This window comes from Nuphar pumila, chromosome 1 (assembly GCF_984573655.1).
Source record: "Nuphar pumila chromosome 1, dmNupPumi1.hap1.1, whole genome shotgun sequence".
NCBI lineage: Eukaryota > Viridiplantae > Streptophyta > Magnoliopsida > Nymphaeales > Nymphaeaceae > Nuphar > Nuphar pumila.
The window spans coordinates 3,664,331-3,674,058 of NC_143249.1; positions in this window are offsets into that span (position 1 = coordinate 3,664,331).

Sequence of the window (9,728 nt, forward strand, 5' to 3'; positions counted from 1 at the left end):
TTGTTTTTTAGTGACATTCTGAAAAATTGTGAATTTATCATGGTATTTTCAAAACGCTAATAAGTTTTGAAAAACCCACGTTATTTTCAAATTATCACCTATATTTGGAATATCATGATTTTATTATGATATTAATGTGATATATAAGAATTTTTATATTTTCTTACATTTCTTCTTTGCGTATTGTGTATTTTTATATATTTTATATATGCCGACTTTTTTGGCCCAAGAATATCAACTTTTTTAATTCATTGTGAGATTTTGCCTCACCGAGAAAAACCCAATAAGGAGATTTACCTTCTTTTTGTTATTAGTATCAAAGAGATAGGAAGCACAAAAGTTAGCGAATTCCATGGAATTCAAAGCTTTGTTTTGATCCATCACATCCTCAATGTATTTCTTCATCTATCGGAGCATTGAATCCCATAGCTAATGAAGGCCATCTTTGGGAGCCATGTGTTGCGACAGAAACATAGTTTCCATGTGTTTCCAACATAAGGAATTGGGATTCATGGCATTGCCAACTCCATAAGATGTTTGGGAGCTCATTGTGGATTTCAAGTCGTGTCAACACTTCAGCTCCCAAACAGGTGTGCATTAACATTTTGACAAGGCAAACCACATGTTGTCTATGCAAGCTAGAAAAAGAGGAGGAAAACCAGTAGAACGTTTATACAAGCCAAGAGGAGGAGGAGGAAGAAGAAGAAAAATCTATTGGTTAGGGTCTTTTAGGGAGAGATAGAGCGAGGCCATACTTGAGTGTTGGAAGTGCTCAAGAGCTACATTGGAGTAGCATTGTGGTTGCGTCCAATCGTTGCATTGTCTACGATTACCTATCTAGGAAGGAGTCAAAATGTTGTGTTGGGGATGGAGTTGTGTTGCCAACCCTAGTCACCATGCATGGATTTGGCAACACAACAGTCCCAAACACCCAGACATGTAGTATAAACTACAATGTAGAACCAAATGGCAGCCTAATTGGAAAGCTCAATTCCATGGAAGGGCTGGCTTTCCTTTTTTGCTTTTTGAGAGGTCTCCAAATGTGAGAAGTAACAATTGGCTCATATTTGACATATTCTATTATTTTCAGGCATTTTTGGGCCATGTCTAAGCTATGCTTATTTTCATGAATTTGTAGGTTGTTGATCATTAACCATCTTGAAGATTGAATCCTGTGAGATACCACAATTATTAAGGGTATGTGTTGTTCTTTTCAAAATCTAAAAGAAATTGCATGCCAATAGGAATCTCATAAGATTCAAAATCACATGATTTGGAATCCCGTGTGATCTCTTTTCTCATATTTGATTAGTGGAATGGTAGGAATCACATTTGCAAGAAATTAAAAATTAAAAAAAGGGGGCCCTTATTTGCCTAGGTGGGGACTGTTGAGTTTTAAGATCAGGGTGTGCATAGTAAGAGAAGAAAAAACTGAGAAAAGAAGAGGGAGAAAGAGGAATTCGGAAAACGACCTCCGTCAAAGGGGATTCGTTCTTCTCGGATCAATGCCTACTAAACTCTAGGCAAGAGGTTTTATATAACTCCCTTGGGTAGCCATTTTCATGTGCATCCAATGAGTCATGTGCTCACCATATAACTACCACAATAACAAAATTAGGGTTACACATCCTACCATTGAATGAGATGATTATAACCACTCATAACTCTTTATTTGCATTAATTGTGCCCCTCATGTTAATGGATCATATGACTCCTTTTATGAGACCCAATAACCACATTGAATCTAATACCAAGATCCAATATGGGACGAATGGTGCTCACCGGTGATGATTACTAGCGAGTTCCACCTTACCTCATATTGCGCCAAAAACAGGTTAACGAGGGGAGGGACTTTGAATGACATGGCTGGTGAGCTGACCATGCCGAGAAAAAAAGGAGGACATGGTCCCTAAGGGAATTCTCATTAGCCCCAAAAAGGAGGAGGTGAAGCTCATCTATGGGTATTTATGGCGATGTTGGGGCTTTGAATGCCCAAAAGTCTAGTTTTTGCCAGACCTTGTCTTAGCCAATTTGGAATCTGATTTCGAACCAAATATGATATGAAATCATTACATGCCCTCATCTTCAATAGCTATGACAAAATGGGGCCAAATGAGATTTGGACTCGTGTAAGTTTCAGTCTTATGCGACCCAACCAATCATGCCCTGAACTCACTAAAGGTTAGTCTAACTCTAATAAGTGATTGTCTGATCCAAGCAAGCAAGTGAATGTACCAACTACGATGTCATGGCTTAGAATCATAACATCCTTTGGACTGATTACTTTTGTACATTGTATTTCTTTTTTATTCTTCGTACTGGTAGGGGTCTAGCAAACCGCAGAAGGATTATCCAAAAAAAAAATCATATCACATTCTCTCATATATTACTTTTAGTTTTTACTTTCTTGGAAGTCATATCACCTATGTGGATGATGACTATGTATATTGATAAATTTTATCAATATAATGGTATTGTCCATCAAGATTCTGCTGCAAAAACTCTCGAATAGAATGTGATAGAAGAAAGAAAAAAACAAAACACTTGTAAAAATAAATTTGATAATTCACCTTATCAATTGTGTTTTAGTAAGAAAACTAATTTAAATTATTTATATATTTGAGTTTTTTTAACATATGTAAAAATTTGAGAGAAAAAAAGACTTAAATCATTCAAATGTGCATTTGTTGGTTATGTTGAACATAATAAAGCATATAGATTTCTGGATATTACTAATAACATTATTATTGAATCTAGATATGCATCTTTTATATAACATAAAATGCATTTAATTCATTTCATGATAGTATGTGTATTGTAGTTGATGAACACTCTGTTAATGACATGATTACAATTTTTAATGATTGTGATATTGAACCTGAAACTAAAGTTAGGTACAATAAACATATTAGAAAACTAACTAATTTTTGTTCTAAATTTTATATAATTTTTATTAAGAATTATCATATTTTTTCAAGAGGCTATATCTTCTTAAGATATTGCCTTTTGGAGAGAAGCTATAACACTAAAATTAATTTAATTATATTTAATTATATTTAATACTATTTAAAAATTAGTGAATTTACCCACTGGTTGCAAAATCATTGGCTACAAATAAAGTTTTAAAAAAAAGTAAAAAAATGATGGTATAATTGAGAAATTAATTTAAAGCGCATTTAGTTGCAAAATGATTTAAACAAAAAGACGTTAATTATTTTGATATTTTTCTCTTATAACCAAAATAGCTACTGATTGTCATAATTGTCATATATAAGCTTGAAATCCATTAAATAGATGTGAAAATAATATTTTTGAATAAAGAATTAGATGAATAAATATATATAGAGCAATTTGAAGGCTTTGTCTTGTTAGGGCAAAAAAATAAAGTTTGCAAGCTTGAGAAATCCTTGTACGAATTAAAGTAGAGCCCTAAGCAATGACATGAGAAATTCAATTGTATGAATCTGATTGCAACTATTAGTAAAATTTATTTATATGTTGATGACATGCTTATTTTAGGTTCTAATATTTAATGTATGAATACAAAATTTATCTTTCATGTTTTATATGAAAGATTTGAGTGTTACAGATGTTCTTTTAATAATAAAAAATATGAAAAGTAATAATGACATTATATTATGTTAATCACATTATATTAAAAAAATTATTATAAAATATAAATATTTAAGTTGTTCACCTACATGCATACCATATGATCCAAACGTGAAAGTGACTTCTAACGATGGTGTAAGTATCAAACAATTAAAATATGCTATTATGGTAAGTAGTCTTATGTATGCAATTAATTGTACCCATTGGTGGAGGAGCAGTTGCATGAGAGTCTAAGAAACAAACTTAAATAACTCATTCTATAATGAAATATGAGTTTATTGTTTGACACATGCTTATAGAGAAGTTGGGTGACATAAAAATACGCTAGTAGACATCTCACTAGGTGAGAATCCTATACCTGCTATTTTAATGTTTTGTAATAGTCATTTAGGTCAAAATTTGACAGACTCATTGATGAAAGACCTTTCGAAAGATGTCATCATTAAAATATCAAATGAAATAAAAATTAAGCCAATTAAGTCATCATTTAAGGATACACAACCTAGAGCATTAGAGATCTGATATGCCTAGGTTTAATGAGAAACAAATTGATGAATAACAAGTATTGAACATATTTATGTAAACTCATTCCTAATGTGTGCTCATGAGCTTTAAGAAATGTAAGGGTTGAGCTAATAACTCTTAATGAGTTTGTAGGCCTTAAGAATAAGGAGTGTGCTACATAACATCTAGACAAACTCACCTATATGAGTGTAGAAGTGTAAGTCGCTTCTTATAAAAGTTGACAATTCTCTAGAACAATCATGAATCTAAGTAAACACAAGGCTTTAAATGTGCCAACTTGAAATCCACATAATCGAACTTTTGAAAAACTATGTATGATGAAAAATTCATTTAACAATATAAGAAGCTAAGTTCAAGGTAAGTCAACTTAGCACGTTGATTAATTTAGATTTTTTTTCACTAAGTGAGGGTTCAAGTCCAGAACACACTCTTACTAATGCATATGTTTTTTATATGAGCCAAACATATTTTGAAATTAGTAGAGGATTGTTGGAAAAGTTTCAAAATAAACTATATTTTATGATGGCTATTTACAAATTTGCTGCATTTATTTCTTCTCACCAAAAATCCTTTTAAGTGTTTAGTCTCTTATCTAAGAGGGGGATAAATTTGTGGTAGTTTAAATATAGTTTTTACTCTTTATCTTATATTTTGGAAACCCTTGTGTCTTATGGTGACTTGTGGATGTTATTGTGCTTTTCATAAGAACAGATGCACCAATTACACACACGTGCATGCTATTTGATAGCACACTTTGTAGTTGTGCAATAGTACATTCAGAGGTGCCTAGGTTCGTTTTGATCGCACCCAACCTACCTTGACCTTTTGACCAAGCCAACTTTGACTTTTTTTTACTTGGTTTGGCCCCTTCGAAAATCATTTAAATGGTGTTTAAGGGGCTTTGCGGTTGTTGTTGGGCAGTTTTGGTTGTTTTTTACCGTTGGTTAAAAGGGAGTAATTGTTCTGGGTCATTTTTGTCTAATTTTTTAAACATTGAATTTATGACCATTTAATCTCATTTATTGCCTAAATCGGTTTTTGCTTTCTAAGTAAGCAATCATGCTCTTGAGGTTCAAGCCTAGTTATATCTTGGAAACTCAGTCACAAACAAATCCAGTTGGCTTAGCAATCTTGAAAACATGCCTCTAGGCTTGAGATTTTGAATTTTTCAAAATCTTGATTTTGTCACTGTGTGTACCAACAAAAGAAAGTGAAAAGTGACAAAAAGTAAGAGTGAAATGCTAAGAAAACAAGGAGGAATCAATTTGGAAAATCAAGGGAAAAACGAATTTCTCATTAAAGAGAAACTGGTTTTCCAAAGCCTCTCCTCATTCTAAGGAAGCTAAGAGTTTTTTCTTCTAAAGTGAACTTCTAGGGAAGTAGGCCTTTCCATATAACAATAAGCTTTCAGTAATTATGGTATGGTCAATTTTATTCATATCAATCTCTAAGTTGGACTTGCTGGAACACATGCAGGTTGGACCACCCAAATGTAGAATGACTTTGAGAGAGATGACACGGGTGATGTGAAGGAATTTGTCAACTATATTCTTGGAAAAATATAGTTGAAATTGGGAGATGAAAGACCATCTCCCCCTCACATCTCACAAATTTGGGACTCCAAATATAAGACACCATTATGGTTCAGACACCCTGTTATGAGAACATTAACTGTAGCCATGTTTCAATTTCCAGTGTAAAATCCATCAGTACTCTCCCTCATGGTTTCATACGGACTTCAATCTATGACGAGGAATGCACACTCCAGGTATCGAACTCACGTCTTTCAACTTAAACAAGTTAAGCAGACCCACTTAACCAGGTATATAGAGCACTTGTGGGCAATTGATGCCCATGGGATTGGAGCCCGAGACCCATTAGTCATGATAGTAGTACCCTTGCTATCCAGCTATCCCATCCATTTATGATCATAAAATCACTTGAAATCAGGTAACGTGACTTGTATAGAGAACATGAAACATGTTGAGACTTGATAAGGAGAGAGCTGACGGCATATAAAATAAATATATAAATTATAAAAATCAAGCCATGTTGGGAATCTAAGGTAAGAGACTTAGGGTATGTTTGCAATGCCCAGGAATTCTTGGATTTTCTCAATATCCATGAGCGTAAATCACAATTACAACACTTTCTCAAGGTCAGTGAAACATGAGAAAAGTACAAGTTGTGATTAGCAGCTGTTTGTTCTGCCATGAATAATCTTGTGAAAGTTTTTGTGACCAACAATTACTTCTACCAACGAGGGGGCTCCGCATGGTTGGTAGGAGCTGTAAGTGCACGTCTCTTTATGGTGGGATGATTCTGGTTCAAAACCAAGTAGCACGTTGAATAGTAACTGGTGGGGGTCTACCTAACCCCAGCTTGCCTTAAAAAAAAAAAACAATCAGAACTTCTGCCTTCTCAGCTGCTATTGTTTATCCTAAACTTGTGACCAAAGCAAACATGGAGAAAACTCATACCACAACAGAACAGAGGGTTTGTCCTAATCGGTGCCGGGGGTCATTAGGTCTAACTAGGTTTGTCCTAATCCTGGCTTCGATTGAGTATGAGTTTGAAATTGAGCCATATATTATTACGACGAACCCTGGCCAAGAGCTAGGACATTTAATGGGCCTGTGCCTTGTGAGGTAAACCCTGGGTGGGGTCATCGACACCCAAGCTCTTCCGGAGACCACCAGTTAAAGGCACCTGCACACTTGCTGAGATTCGAACATGGGATGAATCGATGAGCACCTTCTCCCCGGGCCCGCTGCCACTCATGCAACCCGGGCGAGTGTCTCGATGGGAGAAGGTTAGGCTAGAGATACATGAATCTGTGATTCATATTTTATTGAATATATGAATTTCCATTTGGGATAAGAGATCTGAGGCAATCAAAGGCACCTTTATATTTCCCAAGCTTTCATCATCTCACTACTATTGAAGGGTGTTCCGTGCTAGTAACAACAACCTATACATGACAAAATTATTAAAGAAAACAGTGTTGCTGTTTTATTAGTTTCTTTTAGGACAATAGCAAAAATGAGAGTTTTATCTTGTTTGGGTCTAGACTCTACTAGATATATCCAAACTAAATGCTCAAAAATGATTGAGTACTGTAAATGGTGCCTGCAGATTTAGGGAATTTAGTAGAATCAGGACCAAATTCCACTAAATTCAACAATGTGGTTCAAGAATGGCCAAAAGGATTTGATCTAATGAATTTGAATTCCACCAAATTAATTGCCGGTATCCAAAGTCCAGGCACAACCAAAAGGAATATTTACATCTAGCCCCCTTAACCTTTTCTTTTTTTTATTGGCAAGATAGGGTTAGGCATACCTAGGGGTGGGCAATGGGCCGGGAGGCCTGATGGGCCAAGCCGACCCAGCCCGCTGTGGGCTGGGTTTGGGCCAATGTTTTAGGCTCGGGCCCAATAGGTACCAGGTCAAAACCTGGCCCATTATGTATGTGGGCCGTGGGCCGGGCCTGGGCCAGCACGCGCTATACCGGTCCATTATTTATTATTTTTTTAATAATATAAAAATTAAAAAAATTAACTTTTGCATACTAACTAAGTAACTATTATTATTTTCCTAACTAATCTTATGAAAACTATAAAGATAATTAACTAGGTACATGAAGTTAAGAATTTGTTAATTATTACTACTTATGAATGGATTTGGGCCGGCTTGGGCTTGACCCAGCCCGCTTCACATTGGCATGGGCTGCTCTTCAAACCCAAGCCCATTAAGAACCAGACCAAAACCCAGCCAGTTAGTAAATGGGTCGGGCCATCTCCATGTCGGACCGTACTTAAAACCCAACAGGTCGAGCTCTAAATGGGCCCGGACAAGCTCCCACAATGCTAGAAATTTGGTAGACAATTAGAAAAGATATCTCATTACTAGTGATTGAGTCATCGCTGAAATTACGACAATTGCACTGCTATTCTTTGCAAAAAGAATGAACAACTGAAAATATGCCTTGTTACCCAGGCGAAGTTGTCAAACCATGATAGAATGAAAATTGAAGGAATTTTATTGAAGAAATACCTGATTTAATAATAAACTTGACAGAGAGGAGGGAGACAAACAATTTTCCACCACTCCTGATAATCATTGGACACCCGAGGACCCGAAAAAGAGTAAGAGTAACAAAAGAATCCCAGCCATATTTGGCATAATGGAATGCTCCAGACCATTGATCTGATGTGAGATCGAACTCTGGCATGATCCCTGAAAGTAGACGAACTTATACGTGCTTCTGTCTCTAAGAAAACTACCTGACACATCGTTCTAGACAGTAGTAGGTGCAGAAGAATGAGCCAAGTAGCTTGAACCGCTTGCCGTATGCATAAGTATATCTGGGAGGTGATTCCTGACGATCAAAGTAGTCACACACGACCTCTTCATCTTGGAGATTGTCGATCAAGAATCTGTATTGTGCAACTGGAAGAAACTTTTCGCCATTGTATCTGAATGAGTTAGCTATGGTTGGCACATGCTGAAGGAACCAAGACTGCAAGGCATAAGTGCACCCTTCGACTAGAATTGATTCTTCGAGTGTGAAGCGAGTCAACTCTCGGTACCGAAAAACGAGTGCAGCCATGGCTATAGAGAGGCGGTTGGTCTGTCGACTTCCACACCTTCGTAGGAGCTGAATTATTCTGACATTCACATAATTTTGTCCATCTGGGAAGAAAGCAAGTTCTACAGTGCACAAAACCATCGCACGTTGAATTCTCTCTTGAGTTGTTCTGGATAACGAGCTAACTTATGCGAATGTCCCGTACTGACGGTAGATCTCGAGCAAATCTACGTATTCATTTCCATCTGCTTCAATCAGTGACCAAGATTTTCGTCCTGTCAAGTGAGATAAAGCGTCTTTGGGATCTAGACCCTTGACATTAATAAAAAACTGTTGCTCTAATGGATCTCCAGGTTGACCTCGGGCAATCTCATAATCTCTGAAAACTCATTCATCACCAGGGTCATTTCTCTCAATGAGAACCAGAAAGTACAAGTGTGCGGGTTCCACCGCTCTGCTAGGGCATGAATCAAATTGCCGTTGACTATCAACTTTTTCACTGCGGATGCCACTTCTAATCCACAATCGCTCAGATGGTCTGAAAACATACGAGAAAAGTTTTTGAGCCACGAATAGTACCACCAACAGTTGGTACCACGAATAGTACCTCTGAATGCCCACCCCTAGGCAGACCCCCAACCAGTTTACAAAAACATTTCAATTACACATCATATATATTAGGAAACCATTGTGGGGGGCTTGTCCTTCCATATTCTATTTGGTTTTAGAACCCCAATTCTAGCAAGACTCGTAGTTGCAAAGCTCGGCATCTTTGACATAGCAACATCCTTTCCACCATATCAGATTCCATATTATTCAAAGGGACTCCACCTTCTATCATCCTGTTTATTCTTCCAACTGCATCGTGTCAAGATGACTACATAGTCACCATCTCTGAGTTCGGAAACCTTATCAGCCTCAAATTCCCATTCCAAAACCTGTACCAGAGTGATTTTTTTTTTTTGGTTTAATTCGACAAAGCAAGAGACAAAAAGTATAGC